Here is a 16,496-nt window from a genome sequence, read left to right on the forward strand (position 1 = left end):
CTTTCAATGTAGCCCTCTGTTCCGCGTATGACCTTATAGCCAAGACGATAAGTGCTACGAAGCTATACGGGGTCGGTCTGTGCTTGACAATGTACTGTGAGAGTTGAAATTACTGGTATACGGTGGATTGGCATACATATGCTGTGTGCGTGAGTAAACATCTGCAGCATACATTAAGTTACCTCTTGGATTGTGCATCGTCATTTCGAATGATGTATTTTTTGTGAATTTAAGAATGGTTTGAGTCAACAAGGTAGACCATAGGTCACATTGAAATTTGCATATTATTCAAAATAACCCAATCAGAGAGCAGGAAAACAAATGACATTAACTCCTAATTAAAATACAGCACTTAATGGCGATAATCGAACAAATTCACCTATTGTGTTATCCTTAATATCATGTGCTTCGCACTTTCATAAATATCTCACCTGTTACATAATCTATATAAAGTGTATTGGGTTATTGTTTTATAGCATGCATAGATTAAATGTAATGTACGTGAAAATTATTGAATATCATTCTTGAAATGAACATAGATCATCCGTAAATTCAATTTGCTAATCAGTAAACGATCACAAGATAGCGCTCAAACAATCAGTCTGCAAAACGGCGCCCTCAAAATCTTAGACCTATATAACCGTCTTGAGCAAGTCAATGACATTTATTCTTCTGCCTAAATAGTGCATCACCACGGGAAGTTTTTAGCAGGCTTGGTAAACACTGGGTAAATAAAGTAAGAAAATCAGCACTTCATAGGATTGCATGCAATTATAGTTAGATATATACGTCAGCTGTGATTCCATTTACTGTGGAATACTTTATTTTCGCTGGAATTAATTTTCGCTGAAAAGGCTTTTTGGGCGTTTTGTATGGAATTTATTTTCACTGATTTCTGATGAGTTTAATGTGAAATATAAGAAAAAAAGTATATTCGCTGGATTTTATTTTCATGGAATCATCCCTTCAGCGAAAATAGCGAAAATAAATTCCAAGCGAAAATAAAGTATTCTACAGTATCCATTTTAATTGAGTCGGGTTAAGCAGGTCTTTTAACTCAAATTCGACGTATTTTCGACCATATAAATGGCGATCGATGTCATTTAAATTAGATGAAACTAAATGCTGGAGATTGGATCGCGAATGGAATTTGCGATCATAAGTGTTTCGATTCAATTATTCTCCAATTCGTGGATTCAAAATATTTTCATTCCCCAGGTGAGGCTCGAACTCACAACCTCCGCATTACTCAGTAACAGAGCAGTACTGTCATATAAGTACGGCGCGCTAACCGATTGTGCCACTGGGGAAGATGAAACAACCAATTGAGTGCACGTTCAATAGGATAACCGCATTTTGTTCAATACAACTTGCGTCAGAAATATCGTGGAATTTTAATATTAGTTCACATTATTTAAATTTGACGGTTCATATATAATTGTACGAATATAAGTTAAAAGTAATACATATACAGAACATATACACTCATACGTAGCTGATATTTAGTAGCACGGTTTATTATTAAAACTTTCTTGAAACTGGTGGGTAATACAAAATGACTCGAATTGAAGCTATCTGACTACTTGCATTGAAAGATTGGCCAGGAATGTCACGCGCAGTGTCTTTTGTGACATTACTAACAATACGTCCAACACGTTTAATCCTTTTATTGTCCGATACATCACAGTTGCCGGCTTTTCGTTTCGACTGACAACGTAGTATTTTGGCAATACTAAAGTCACTAAACTGTTTTCCGTTTACATGTCTTCCTTGTGTTCTCTCGCTATGTGTAATCGAGGAAACGTAATTTGGCGTCTGTTTCTTGCATGACTCCACCGACGACGGCGTGCTTTCAGGTTTATATCGCGCAATATAATCCTCGTTCGCTTGGCTGTTAGTTGTTACAATCTCGTGGTTATTGGATTTCTTATATACTCGACGACGGCGGCGGAAGTCACTTTCAGTAAACATTTCTTTCCAAACCTCTGCTAGTCTCCAGAAATGACCGTGAAATGAACATAGATCATCCGTAATTTCAATTTGCCAATCAGTAAACGATCACAAGATAGCGCTCAAACAAACAGTCTGCCTAACAGCGCCCTCAAAATCGTAGAAATATATAACCGTCTTGAGCAAGTCAATGACATTTATTCTTCTGCCTAAATAGTGCATCACCACTGGACGTTTGGCTTGGTAAACACTGGGTAAATAAAGTAAAAAAAACAGCACTTCATAGGATTGCATGCAATTATAATTAGATATATACGTCAGCTGTGATGCCATTTATCCATTTTAATTGAGTGGGGTTAAGCAGGTCTTTTAACTCAAATTCGACGTATTTTGCGACCATATAAATGGCGATCGATGTCATTTAAATTAGATGAAACTAAATGCTGGAGATTGGATCGCGAATGGAATTTGCGATCATTAGTGTTTCGATTCAATTATTCTCCAATTCGTGGATTCAAAATATACTCATTCCCCAGCTGAGGCTCGAAGTTACAACCTCCGCATTACTCAGTAACAGAGCAGTACTGTCATATAAGTACGGCGCGCTAACCGATTGTGCCACTGGGGAAGATGAAACAACCAATTGAGTGCACGTTCAATAGGATAACCGCATTTTGTTCAATACAACTTGCGTCAGAAATATCGTGGAATTTTAATATTAGTTCTCTTTATTTAAATTTGACGGTTCATATATAATTGTACGAATATAAGTTAAAAGTAATACATATACAGAACAAATACACTCATACTTAGCTGATATTTAGCAGCACGGTTTATTATTAAAACTTTCTTGAAACTGGTGGGTAATACAAAATGACTCGAATTGAAGATATCTGACTACTTGCATTGAAAGATTGACCAGGAATGTCACGCGCAGTGTCTTTTGTGACATTACTAACAATACGTCCAACACGTTTAATCCTTTTATTGTCCGATACATCACAGTTGCCGGCTTTTCGTTTCGACTGACAACGTAGTATTTTGGCAATACTAAAGTCACTAAACTGTTTTCCGTTTACATGTCTTCCTTATGTTCTCTCGATATGTGTAATCGAGGAAACGTAATTTGGCGTCTGTTTCTTGCATGACTCCACCGACGACGGCGTGCTTTCAGGTTTATATCGCGCAATATAATCCTCGTTCGCTTGGCTGTTAGTTGTTATAAACTCGTGGTTATTGGATTTCTTATATACTCGACGACGGCGGCGGAAGTCACTTTCAGCAAACATGTCTTTCCAAACCTCTGCTAGTCTCCAGAAATGACCGTGAGTCAGGTCATGTATACTACGAGGACTCTTGATGAAGCAATTGTTCAAAGAGAGGTTATGACGGATTGAATTCTTCCAGCCAAGGCTCTTCACACGATAATACGGAAAAGTTGTCTCTATATAGCGGTAGATATCTTTCAATGTAGCCCTCTGTTCCGCGTATGACCTTATAGCCAAGACGATAAGCGCTACGAAGCTATACGGCGGTCGGTCTGTGCATGACAATGTACTGTGAGAGTTGAAATTACTGGTATACGGTGGATTGGCATACATATGCTGTGTGCGTGAGTAAACATCTGCAGCATACATTAAGTTACCTCATGGATTGTGCATTGTCATCTCGAATGATGTATTTTTTGTGAATTTAAGAATGGTTTGAGTCAACAAGGTAGACCATAAGTCACCTTGAAATCTGCATATTATTCAAAATAACCCAATCAGAGAGCAGGAAAACAAATGCCATTAACCCCTAATTAAAATACAGCACTTAATGGCGATAATCGAACAAATTTACCTATTGTGTTATCCGTAATATCATGTGCTTCGCACTTTCATAAATATCTCACCTGTTACATAATCTATATAAAGTGTATTGGGTTATTGTTTTATAGCATGGATAAATGAAATGTAATGTACGTGAAAATTATTGAATATCATTCTTGAAATGAACATAGATCATCCGTAATTTCAATTTGCCAATCAGTAAACGATCACAAGATAGCGTTCAAACAATCAGTCTGCAAAACAGCGCCCTCAAAATCGTAAAACTATATAACCGTCTTGAGCAAGTCAATGACATTTATTCTTCTGCCTAAATAGTGCATCACCACTGGACGTTTGGCTTGGTAAACCCTGGGTAAATAAAGTAAAAAAAAAACAGCACTTCATAGGATTGCATGCAATTATAGTTAGATATATACGTCAGCTGTGATTCCATTTATCCATTTTAATTGAGTCGGGTTAAGCAGGTCTTTTAACTCAAATTCGACGTATTTTCGACCATATAAATGGCGATCGATGTCATTTAAATTAGATGAAACTAAATGCTGGAGATTGGATCGCGAATGGAATTTGCGATCATAAGTGTTTCGATTCAATTATTCTCCAATTCGTGGATTCAAAATATACTCATTCCCCAGGTGAGGCTCGAACTCACAACCTCCGCATTACTCAGTAACAGAGCAGTACTGTCATATAAGTACGGCGCGCTAACCGATTGTGCCACTGGGGAAGATGAAACAACCAATTGAGTGCACGTTCAATAGGATAACCGCATTTTGTTCAATACAACTTGCGTCAGAAATATCGTGGAATTTTAATATTAGTTCTCTTTATTTAAATTTGACGGTTCATATATAATTGTACGAATATAAGTTAAAAGTAATACATATACAGAACAAATACACTCATACGTAGCTGATATTTAGTAGCACGGTTTATTATTAAAACTTTCTTGAAACTAGTGGGTAATACAAAATGACTCGAATTGAAGATATCTGACTACTTGCATTGAAAGATTGGCCTGGAATGTCACGCGCAGTGTCTTTTGTGACATTACTAACAATACGTCCAACAAGTTTAATCCTTTTATTGTCCGATACATCACAGTTGCCGGCTTTTCGTTTCGACTGACAACGTAGTATTTTGGCAATACTAAAGTCACTAAACTGTTTTCCGTTTACATGTCTTCCTTGTGTTCTCTCGCTATGTGTAATCGAGGAAACGTAATTTGGCGTCTGTTTCTTGCATGACTCCACCGACGACGGCGTGCTTTCAGGTTTATATCGCGCAATATAATCCTCGTTCGCTTGGCTGTTAGTTGTTATAAACTCGTGGTTATTGGATTTCTTATATCCTCGACGACGGCGGCGGAAGTCACTTTCAGCAAACATTTCTTTCCAACCCTCTGCTAGTCTCCAGAAATGACCGTGAGTCAGGTCATGTATACTACGAGGACTATTGATGAAGCAATTGTTCAAAGAGAGGTTATGACGGATTGAATTCTTCCAGCCAAGGCTCTTCATACGATAATACGGAAAAGTTGTCTCTATATAGCGGTAGATATCTTTCAATGTAGCCCTCTGTTCCGCGTATGACCTTATAGCCAAGACGATAAGCGCTACGAAGCTATACGGCGGTCGGTCTGTACATGACAATGTTCTGTGAGAGTTGAAATTACTGGTATACGGTGGATTGGCATACATATGCTGTGTGCGTGAGTAAACATCTGCAGCATACATTAAGTTACCTCTTGGATTGTGCATCGTCATCTCGAATGATGTATTTTTTTGTGAATTTAAGAATGGTTTGAGTCAACAAGGTAGACCATAAGTCACCTTGAAATCTGCATATTATTCAAAAAAACCCAATCGGAGAGCAGGAAAACAAATGCCATTAACCCCTAATTAAAATACAGCACTTAATGGCGATAATCGAACAAATTAACCTATTGTGTTGTCCGTAATATCATGTGTTTCGCACATTCATAAATATCTCACCTGTTACATAATCTAAATAAAGTGTATTGGTTATTGATTTATAGCATGGATAAATGAAATGTAATGTTCGTGAAAATTATTGAATATCATTCTTGAAATGAACATAGATCATCCGTAATTTCAATTTGCCAATCAGTAAACGATCACAAGATAGCGCTCACACAATCAGTCTGAAAAACAGCGCCCTCAAAATCGTAGAAACTATACAACCGTCTTGAGCAAGTCAATGACATTTATTCTTCTGCCTAAATAGTGCATCACCACTGGACGTTTGGCTTGGTAAACCCTGGGTAAATAAAGTAAAAAAAAAAACAGCACTTCATAGGATTGCATGCAATTATAGTTAGACATATACGTCAGCTGTGATTCCATTTATCCATTTTAATTGAGTCGGGTTAAGCAGGTCTTTTAACTCAAATTCGACGTATTTTCGACCATATAAATGGCGATCGATGTCATTTAAATTAGATGAAACTAAATGCTGGAGATTGGATCGCGAATGGAATTTGCGATCATAAGTGTTTCGATTCAATTATTCTCCAATTCGTGGATTCAAAATATAATCATTCCCCAGGTGAGGCTCGAACTCACAACCTCCGCATTACTCAGTAACAGAGCAGTACTGTCTTATAAGTACGGCGCGCTAACCGATTGTGTCACTGGGGAAGATGAAACAACCAATTGAGTGCACGTTCAATAGGATAACCGCATTTTGTTCAATACAACTTGCGTCAGAAATATCGTGGAATTTTAATATTAGTTCACTTTATTTAAATTTGACGGTTCATATATAATTGTACGAATATAAGTTAAAAGTAATACATATACAGAACAAATACACTCATACGTAGCTGATATTTAGTAGCACGGTTTATTATTAAAACTTTCTTGAAACTGGTGGGTAATACAAAATGACTCGAATTGAAGCTATCTGACTACTTGCATTGAAAGATTGGCCAGGAATGTCACGCGCAGTGTCTTTTGTGACATTACTAACAATACGTCCAACACGTTTAATCCTTTTATTGTCCGATACATCACAGTTGCCGGCTTTTCGTTTCGATTGACAACGTAGTATTTTGGCAATACTAAAGTCACTAAACTGTTTTCCGTTTACATGTCTTCCTTGTGTTCTCTCGCTATGTGTAATCGAGGACACGTAATTTGGCGTCTGTTTCTTGCATGACTCCACCGACGACGGCGTGCTTTCAGGTTTATATCGCGCAATATAATCCTCGTTCGCTTGGCTGTTAGTTGTTATAAACTCGTGGTTATTGGATTTCTTATATCCTCGACGACGGCGGCGGAAGTCACTTTCAGCAAACATTTCTTTCCAACCCTCTGCTAGTCTCCAGAAATGACCGTGAGTCAGGTCATGTATACTACGAGGACTCTTGATGAAGCAATTGTTCAAAGAGAGGTTATGACGGATTGAATTCTTCCAGCCAAGGCTCTTCACACGATAATACGGAAAAGTTGTCTCTATATAGCGGTAGATATCTTTCAATGTAGCCCTCTGTTCCGCGTATGACCTTATAGCCAAGACGATAAGCGCTACGAAGCTATACGGCGGTCGGTCTGTGCATGACAATGTACTGTGAGAGTTGAAATTACTGGTATACGGTGGATTGGCATACATATGCTGTGTGCGTGAGTAAACATCTGCAGCATACATTAAGTTACATCTTGGATTGTGCATCGTCATTTCGAATGATGTATTTTTTGTGAATTTAAGAATGGTTTGAGTCAACAAGGTTGACCATAGGTCACATTGAAATTTGCATATTATTCAAAATAACCCAATCAGAGAGCAGGAAAACAAATGACATTAACTCCTAATTAAAATACAGCACTTAATGGCGATAATCGAACAAATTCACCTATTGTGTTATCCGTAATATCATGTGCTTCGCACTTTCATAAATATCTCACCTGTTACATAATCTATATAAAGTGTATTGGGTTATTGTTTTATAGCATGCATAGATTAAATGTAATGTACGTGAAAATTATTGAATATCATTCTTGAAATGAACATAGATCATCCGTAAATTCAATTTGCTAATCAGTAAACGATCACAAGATAGCGCTCAAACAATCAGTCTGCAAAACGGCGCCCTCAAAATCTTAGACCTATATAACCGTCTTGAGCAAGTCAATGACATTTATTCTTCTGCCTAAATAGTGCATCACCACGGGAAGTTTTTAGCAGGCTTGGTAAACACTGGGTAAATAAAGTAAGAAAATCAGCACTTCATAGGATTGCATGCAATTATAGTTAGATATATACGTCAGCTGTGATTCCATTTACTGTGGAATACTTTATTTTCGCTGGAATTAATTTTCGCTGAAAAGGCTTTTTGGGCGTTTTGTATGGAATTTATTTTCACTGATTTCTGATGAGTTTAATGTGAAATATAAGAAAAAAAGTATATTCGCTGGATTTTATTTTCATGGAATCATCCCTTCAGCGAAAATAGCGAAAATAAATTCCAAGCGAAAATAAAGTATTCTACAGTATCCATTTTAATTGAGTCGGGTTAAGCAGGTCTTTTAACTCAAATTCGACGTATTTTCGACCATATAAATGGCGATCGATGTCATTTAAATTAGATGAAACTAAATGCTGGAGATTGGATCGCGAATGGAATTTGCGATCATAAGTGTTTCGATTCAATTATTCTCCAATTCGTGGATTCAAAATATTTTCATTCCCCAGGTGAGGCTCGAACTCACAACCTCCGCATTACTCAGTAACAGAGCAGTACTGTCATATAAGTACGGCGCGCTAACCGATTGTGCCACTGGGGAAGATGAAACAACCAATTGAGTGCACGTTCAATAGGATAACCGCATTTTGTTCAATACAACTTGCGTCAGAAATATCGTGGAATTTTAATATTAGTTCACATTATTTAAATTTGACGGTTCATATATAATTGTACGAATATAAGTTAAAAGTAATACATATACAGAACATATACACTCATACGTAGCTGATATTTAGTAGCACGGTTTATTATTAAAACTTTCTTGAAACTGGTGGGTAATACAAAATGACTCGAATTGAAGCTATCTGACTACTTGCATTGAAAGATTGGCCAGGAATGTCACGCGCAGTGTCTTTTGTGACATTACTAACAATACGTCCAACACGTTTAATCCTTTTATTGTCCGATACATCACAGTTGCCGGCTTTTCGTTTCGACTGACAACGTAGTATTTTGGCAATACTAAAGTCACTAAACTGTTTTCCGTTTACATGTCTTCCTTGTGTTCTCTCGCTATGTGTAATCGAGGAAACGTAATTTGGCGTCTGTTTCTTGCATGACTCCACCGACGACGGCGTGCTTTCAGGTTTATATCGCGCAATATAATCCTCGTTCGCTAGGCTGTTAGTTGTTACAATCTCGTGGTTATTGGATTTCTTATATACTCGACGACGGCGGCGGAAGTCACTTTCAGTAAACATTTCTTTCCAAACCTCTGCTAGTCTCCAGAAATGACCGTGAAATGAACATAGATCATCCGTAATTTCAATTTGCCAATCAGTAAACGATCACAAGATAGCGCTCAAACAAACAGTCTGCCTAACAGCGCCCTCAAAATCGTAGAAATATATAACCGTCTTGAGCCAGTCAATGACATTTATTCTTCTGCCTAAATAGTGCATCACCACTGGACGTTTGGCTTGGTAAACACTGGGTAAATAAAGTAAAAAAAACAGCACTTCATAGGATTGCATGCAATTATAATTAGATATATACGTCAGCTGTGATGCCATTTATCCATTTTAATTGAGTGGGGTTAAGCAGGTCTTTTAACTCAAATTCGACGTATTTTGCGACCATATAAATGGCGATCGATGTCATTTAAATTAGATGAAACTAAATGCTGGAGATTGGATCGCGAATGGAATTTGCGATCATTAGTGTTTCGATTCAATTATTCTACAATTCGTGGATTCAAAATATACTCATTCCCCAGCTGAGGCTCGAAGTTACAACCTCCGCATTACTCAGTAACAGAGCAGTACTGTCATATAAGTACGGCGCGCTAACCGATTGTGCCACTGGGGAAGATGAAACAACCAATTGAGTGCACGTTCAATAGGATAACCGCATTTTGTTCAATACAACTTGCGTCAGAAATATCGTGGAATTTTAATATTAGTTCTCTTTATTTAAATTTGACGGTTCATATATAATTGTACGAATATAAGTTAAAAGTAATACATATACAGAACAAATACACTCATACTTAGCTGATATTTAGCAGCACGGTTTATTATTAAAACTTTCTTGAAACTGGTGGGTAATACAAAATGACTCGAATTGAAGATATCTGACTACTTGCATTGAAAGATTGACCAGGAATGTCACGCGCAGTGTCTTTTGTGACATTACTAACAATACGTCCAACACGTTTAATCCTTTTATTGTCCGATACATCACAGTTGCCGGCTTTTCGTTTCGACTGACAACGTAGTATTTTGGCAATACTAAAGTCACTAAACTGTTTTCCGTTTACATGTCTTCCTTATGTTCTCTCGATATGTGTAATCGAGGAAACGTAATTTGGCGTCTGTTTCTTGCATGACTCCACCGACGACGGCGTGCTTTCAGGTTTATATCGCGCAATATAATCCTCGTTCGCTTGGCTGTTAGTTGTTATAAACTCGTGGTTATTGGATTTCTTATATACTCGACGACGGCGGCGGAAGTCACTTTCAGCAAACATGTCTTTCCAAACCTCTGCTAGTCTCCAGAAATGACCGTGAGTCAGGTCATGTATACTACGAGGACTCTTGATGAAGCAATTGTTCAAAGAGAGGTTATGACGGATTGAATTCTTCCAGCCAAGGCTCTTCACACGATAATACGGAAAAGTTGTCTCTATATAGCGGTAGATATCTTTCAATGTAGCCCTCTGTTCCGCGTATGACCTTATAGCCAAGACGATAAGCGCTACGAAGCTATACGGCGGTCGGTCTGTGCATGACAATGTACTGTGAGAGTTGAAATTACTGGTATACGGTGGATTGGCATACATATGCTGTGTGCGTGAGTAAACATCTGCAGCATACATTAAGTTACCTCATGGATTGTGCATTGTCATCTCGAATGATGTATTTTTTGTGAATTTAAGAATGGTTTGAGTCAACAAGGTAGACCATAAGTCACCTTGAAATCTGCATATTATTCAAAATAACCCAATCAGAGAGCAGGAAAACAAATGCCATTAACCCCTAATTAAAATACAGCACTTAATGGCGATAATCGAACAAATTTACCTATTGTGTTATCCGTAATATCATGTGCTTCGCACTTTCATAAATATCTCACCTGTTACATAATCTATATAAAGTGTATTGGGTTATTGTTTTATAGCATGGATAAATGAAATGTAATGTACGTGAAAATTATTGAATATCATTCTTGAAATGAACATAGATCATCCGTAATTTCAATTTGCCAATCAGTAAACGATCACAAGATAGCGTTCAAACAATCAGTCTGCAAAACAGCGCCCTCAAAATCGTAAAACTATATAACCGTCTTGAGCAAGTCAATGACATTTATTCTTCTGCCTAAATAGTGCATCACCACTGGACGTTTGGCTTGGTAAACCCTGGGTAAATAAAGTAAAAAAAAAACAGCACTTCATAGGATTGCATGCAATTATAGTTAGATATATACGTCAGCTGTGATTCCATTTATCCATTTTAATTGAGTCGGGTTAAGCAGGTCTTTTAACTCAAATTCGACGTATTTTCGACCATATAAATGGCGATCGATGTCATTTAAATTAGATGAAACTAAATGCTGGAGATTGGATCGCGAATGGAATTTGCGATCATAAGTGTTTCGATTCAATTATTCTCCAATTCGTGGATTCAAAATATACTCATTCCCCAGGTGAGGCTCGAACTCACAACCTCCGCATTACTCAGTAACAGAGCAGTACTGTCATATAAGTACGGCGCGCTAACCGATTGTGCCACTGGGGAAGATGAAACAACCAATTGAGTGCACGTTCAATAGGATAACCGCATTTTGTTCAATACAACTTGCGTCAGAAATATCGTGGAATTTTAATATTAGTTCTCTTTATTTAAATTTGACGGTTCATATATAATTGTACGAATATAAGTTAAAAGTAATACATATACAGAACAAATACACTCATACGTAGCTGATATTTAGTAGCACGGTTTATTATTAAAACTTTCTTGAAACTAGTGGGTAATACAAAATGACTCGAATTGAAGATATCTGACTACTTGCATTGAAAGATTGGCCTGGAATGTCACGCGCAGTGTCTTTTGTGACATTACTAACAATACGTCCAACAAGTTTAATCCTTTTATTGTCCGATACATCACAGTTGCCGGCTTTTCGTTTCGACTGACAACGTAGTATTTTGGCAATACTAAAGTCACTAAACTGTTTTCCGTTTACATGTCTTCCTTGTGTTCTCTCGCTATGTGTAATCGAGGAAACGTAATTTGGCGTCTGTTTCTTGCATGACTCCACCGACGACGGCGTGCTTTCAGGTTTATATCGCGCAATATAATCCTCGTTCGCTTGGCTGTTAGTTGTTATAAACTCGTGGTTATTGGATTTCTTATATCCTCGACGACGGCGGCGGAAGTCACTTTCAGCAAACATTTCTTTCCAACCCTCTGCTAGTCTCCAGAAATGACCGTGAGTCAGGTCATGTATACTACGAGGACTATTGATGAAGCAATTGTTCAAAGAGAGGTTATGACGGATTGAATTCTTCCAGCCAAGGCTCTTCATACGATAATACGGAAAAGTTGTCTCTATATAGCGGTAGATATCTTTCAATGTAGCCCTCTGTTCCGCGTATGACCTTATAGCCAAGACGATAAGCGCTACGAAGCTATACGGCGGTCGGTCTGTACATGACAATGTTCTGTGAGAGTTGAAATTACTGGTATACGGTGGATTGGCATACATATGCTGTGTGCGTGAGTAAACATCTGCAGCATACATTAAGTTACCTCTTGGATTGTGCATCGTCATCTCGAATGATGTATTTTTTTGTGAATTTAAGAATGGTTTGAGTCAACAAGGTAGACCATAAGTCACCTTGAAATCTGCATATTATTCAAAAAAACCCAATCGGAGAGCAGGAAAACAAATGCCATTAACCCCTAATTAAAATACAGCACTTAATGGCGATAATCGAACAAATTAACCTATTGTGTTGTCCGTAATATCATGTGTTTCGCACATTCATAAATATCTCACCTGTTACATAATCTATATAAAGTGTATTGGTTATTGATTTATAGCATGGATAAATGAAATGTAATGTTCGTGAAAATTATTGAATATCATTCTTGAAATGAACATAGATCATCCGTAATTTCAATTTGCCAATCAGTAAACGATCACAAGATAGCGCTCACACAATCAGTCTGAAAAACAGCGCCCTCAAAATCGTAGAAACTATACAACCGTCTTGAGCAAGTCAATGACATTTATTCTTCTGCCTAAATAGTGCATCACCACTGGACGTTTGGCTTGGTAAACCCTGGGTAAATAAAGTAAAAAAAAAAACAGCACTTCATAGGATTGCATGCAATTATAGTTAGACATATACGTCAGCTGTGATTCCATTTATCCATTTTAATTGAGTCGGGTTAAGCAGGTCTTTTAACTCAAATTCGACGTATTTTCGACCATATAAATGGCGATCGATGTCATTTAAATTAGATGAAACTAAATGCTGGAGATTGGATCGCGAATGGAATTTGCGATCATAAGTGTTTCGATTCAATTATTCTCCAATTCGTGGATTCAAAATATAATCATTCCCCAGGTGAGGCTCGAACTCACAACCTCCGCATTACTCAGTAACAGAGCAGTACTGTCTTATAAGTACGGCGCGCTAACCGATTGTGTCACTGGGGAAGATGAAACAACCAATTGAGTGCACGTTCAATAGGATAACCGCATTTTGTTCAATACAACTTGCGTCAGAAATATCGTGGAATTTTAATATTAGTTCACTTTATTTAAATTTGACGGTTCATATATAATTGTACGAATATAAGTTAAAAGTAATACATATACAGAACAAATACACTCATACGTAGCTGATATTTAGTAGCACGGTTTATTATTAAAACTTTCTTGAAACTGGTGGGTAATACAAAATGACTCGAATTGAAGCTATCTGACTACTTGCATTGAAAGATTGGCCAGGAATGTCACGCGCAGTGTCTTTTGTGACATTACTAACAATACGTCCAACACGTTTAATCCTTTTATTGTCCGATACATCACAGTTGCCGGCTTTTCGTTTCGATTGACAACGTAGTATTTTGGCAATACTAAAGTCACTAAACTGTTTTCCGTTTACATGTCTTCCTTGTGTTCTCTCGCTATGTGTAATCGAGGACACGTAATTTGGCGTCTGTTTCTTGCATGACTCCACCGACGACGGCGTGCTTTCAGGTTTATATCGCGCAATATAATCCTCGTTCGCTTGGCTGTTAGTTGTTATAAACTCGTGGTTATTGGATTTCTTATATCCTCGACGACGGCGGCGGAAGTCACTTTCAGCAAACATTTCTTTCCAACCCTCTGCTAGTCTCCAGAAATGACCGTGAGTCAGGTCATGTATACTACGAGGACTCTTGATGAAGCAATTGTTCAAAGAGAGGTTATGACGGATTGAATTCTTCCAGCCAAGGCTCTTCACACGATAATACGGAAAAGTTGTCTCTATATAGCGGTAGATATCTTTCAATGTAGCCCTCTGTTCCGCGTATGACCTTATAGCCAAGACGATAAGCGCTACGAAGCTATACGGCGGTCGGTCTGTGCATGACAATGTACTGTGAGAGTTGAAATTACTGGTATACGGTGGATTGGCATACATATGCTGTGTGCGTGAGTAAACATCTGCAGCATACATTAAGTTACATCTTGGATTGTGCATCGTCATTTCGAATGATGTATTTTTTGTGAATTTAAGAATGGTTTGAGTCAACAAGGTTGACCATAGGTCACATTGAAATTTGCATATTATTCAAAATAACCCAATCAGAGAGCAGGAAAACAAATGACATTAACTCCTAATTAAAATACAGCACTTAATGGCGATAATCGAACAAATTCACCTATTGTGTTATCCGTAATATCATGTGCTTCGCACTTTCATAAATATCTCACCTGTTACATAATCTATATAAAGTGTATTGGGTTATTGTTTTATAGCATGGATCAATGAAATGTAATAGACGTGAAAATTATTGAATATCATTCTTGAAATGAACATAGATCATCCGTAATTTCAATTTGCCAATCAGTAAACGATCACAAGATAGCGCTCAAACAAACAGTCTGCCTAACAGCGCCCTCAAAATCGTAGAAATATATAACCGTCTTAATCAAGTCAATGACATTTATTCTTCTGCCTAAATAGTGCATCACCACTGGACGTTTGGCTTGGTTAACACTGGGTAAATAAAGTAAAAAAAACAGCACTTCATAGGATTGCATGCAATTATAATTAGATATATACGTCAGCTGTGATGACATTTATCCATTTTAATTGAGTCGGGTTAAGCAGGTCTTTTAACTCAAATTCGACGTATTTTGCGACCATATAAATGGTGATCGATGTCATTTAAATTAGATGAAACTAAATGCTGGAGATTGGATCGCGAATGGAATTTGCGATTTGGAAATGTTTCGATTCAATTATTCTCCAATTCGTGGATTCAAAACATACTCATTCCCCAGGTGAGGCTCGAAGTCACAACCTCAGCATTACTCAGTAACAGAGCAGTACTGCCATATAAGTACGGCGCGATAACCGATTGTGCCACTGGGGAAGATGAAAAAAACAATTGAGTACACTTTCAATAGTATAACCGCATTTTGTTCAATACAACTTGCGTCAGAAATATCGTGGAATTTTAATATTAGTTCTCTTTATTTAAATTTGACGGTTCATATATAATTGTACGAATATAAGTTAAAAGTAATACATATACAGTATAAATACACTCATACGTGGCTGATATTTGGCAGCACGGTTTATTATTAAAACTTTCTTGAAACTGGTGGGTAATACAAAATGACTCGAATTGAAGATATCTGACTACTTGCATTGAAAGATTGACCATTAATGTCACGCGCAGTGTCTTTTGTGAAATTACTAACAATACGTCCAACACGTTTAATCCTTTTATTGTCCGATACATCACAGTTGCCGGCTTTTCATTTCGACCGACAACGTAGTATTTTGGCAATACTAAAGTCACTAAACTGTTTTCCGTTTACATGTCTTCCTTGTGTTCTCTCGCTATGTGTAATCGAGGAAACGTAATTTGGCGTCTGTTTCTTGCATGACTCCACCGACGACGGCGTGCTTTCAGGTTTATATCGCGCAATATATAATCCTCGTTCGCTAGGCTGTTAGTTGTTATAAACTCGTGGTTATTGGATTTCTTATATCCTCGACGACGGCGGCGGAAGTCACTTTCAGCAAACATTTCTTTCCAACCCTCTGCTAGTCTCCAGAAATGACCGTGAGTCAGGTCATGTATACTAAGAGGACTCTTGATGAAGCATTTGTTCAAAGAGAGGTTATGACGGATTGAATTCTTCCAGCCAAGGCTCTTCACACGATAATACGGAAAAGTTGTCTCTATATAGAGGTAGATATCTTTCAATGT

The 16,496-nt window shown here is 37.6% G+C and overlaps 6 non-coding genes across 6 annotated transcripts; all 6 read right to left on the reverse strand.

Annotated features, from left to right (window-relative positions):
• Positions 1-1,210: 1,210 nt before the first annotated feature.
• Positions 1,211-1,310, reverse strand: TRNAI-UAU (transfer RNA isoleucine (anticodon UAU)). The gene is made up of 2 exons: positions 1,273-1,310; positions 1,211-1,246 (listed from the first exon to the last, which is right to left on the reverse strand). It is a non-coding gene; the product is annotated as a tRNA-Ile (tRNA).
• A 3,099-nt stretch (positions 1,311-4,409) lies between these two features.
• Positions 4,410-4,509, reverse strand: TRNAI-UAU (transfer RNA isoleucine (anticodon UAU)). The gene is made up of 2 exons: positions 4,472-4,509; positions 4,410-4,445 (listed from the first exon to the last, which is right to left on the reverse strand). It is a non-coding gene; the product is annotated as a tRNA-Ile (tRNA).
• Positions 4,510-6,342: 1,833 nt separating this feature from the next.
• TRNAI-UAU (transfer RNA isoleucine (anticodon UAU)) lies at positions 6,343-6,442 on the reverse strand. Its single transcript has 2 exons — positions 6,405-6,442; positions 6,343-6,378 (listed from the first exon to the last, which is right to left on the reverse strand). It is a non-coding gene; the product is annotated as a tRNA-Ile (tRNA).
• Positions 6,443-8,487: 2,045 nt separating this feature from the next.
• TRNAI-UAU (transfer RNA isoleucine (anticodon UAU)) lies at positions 8,488-8,587 on the reverse strand. The gene is made up of 2 exons: positions 8,550-8,587; positions 8,488-8,523 (listed from the first exon to the last, which is right to left on the reverse strand). It is a non-coding gene; the product is annotated as a tRNA-Ile (tRNA).
• Positions 8,588-11,686: 3,099 nt separating this feature from the next.
• TRNAI-UAU (transfer RNA threonine (anticodon UGU)) lies at positions 11,687-11,786 on the reverse strand. The gene is made up of 2 exons: positions 11,749-11,786; positions 11,687-11,722 (listed from the first exon to the last, which is right to left on the reverse strand). It is a non-coding gene; the product is annotated as a tRNA-Ile (tRNA).
• A 1,833-nt stretch (positions 11,787-13,619) lies between these two features.
• TRNAI-UAU (transfer RNA isoleucine (anticodon UAU)) lies at positions 13,620-13,719 on the reverse strand. The gene is made up of 2 exons: positions 13,682-13,719; positions 13,620-13,655 (listed from the first exon to the last, which is right to left on the reverse strand). It is a non-coding gene; the product is annotated as a tRNA-Ile (tRNA).
• Between the last annotated feature and the right edge of the window lie 2,777 nt (positions 13,720-16,496).

The sequence above is a fragment of the Saccoglossus kowalevskii genome, chromosome 4 (genome assembly GCF_978046115.1).
Source record: "Saccoglossus kowalevskii chromosome 4, keSacKowa6.1, whole genome shotgun sequence".
Classification (NCBI taxonomy): domain Eukaryota; kingdom Metazoa; phylum Hemichordata; class Enteropneusta; family Harrimaniidae; genus Saccoglossus; species Saccoglossus kowalevskii.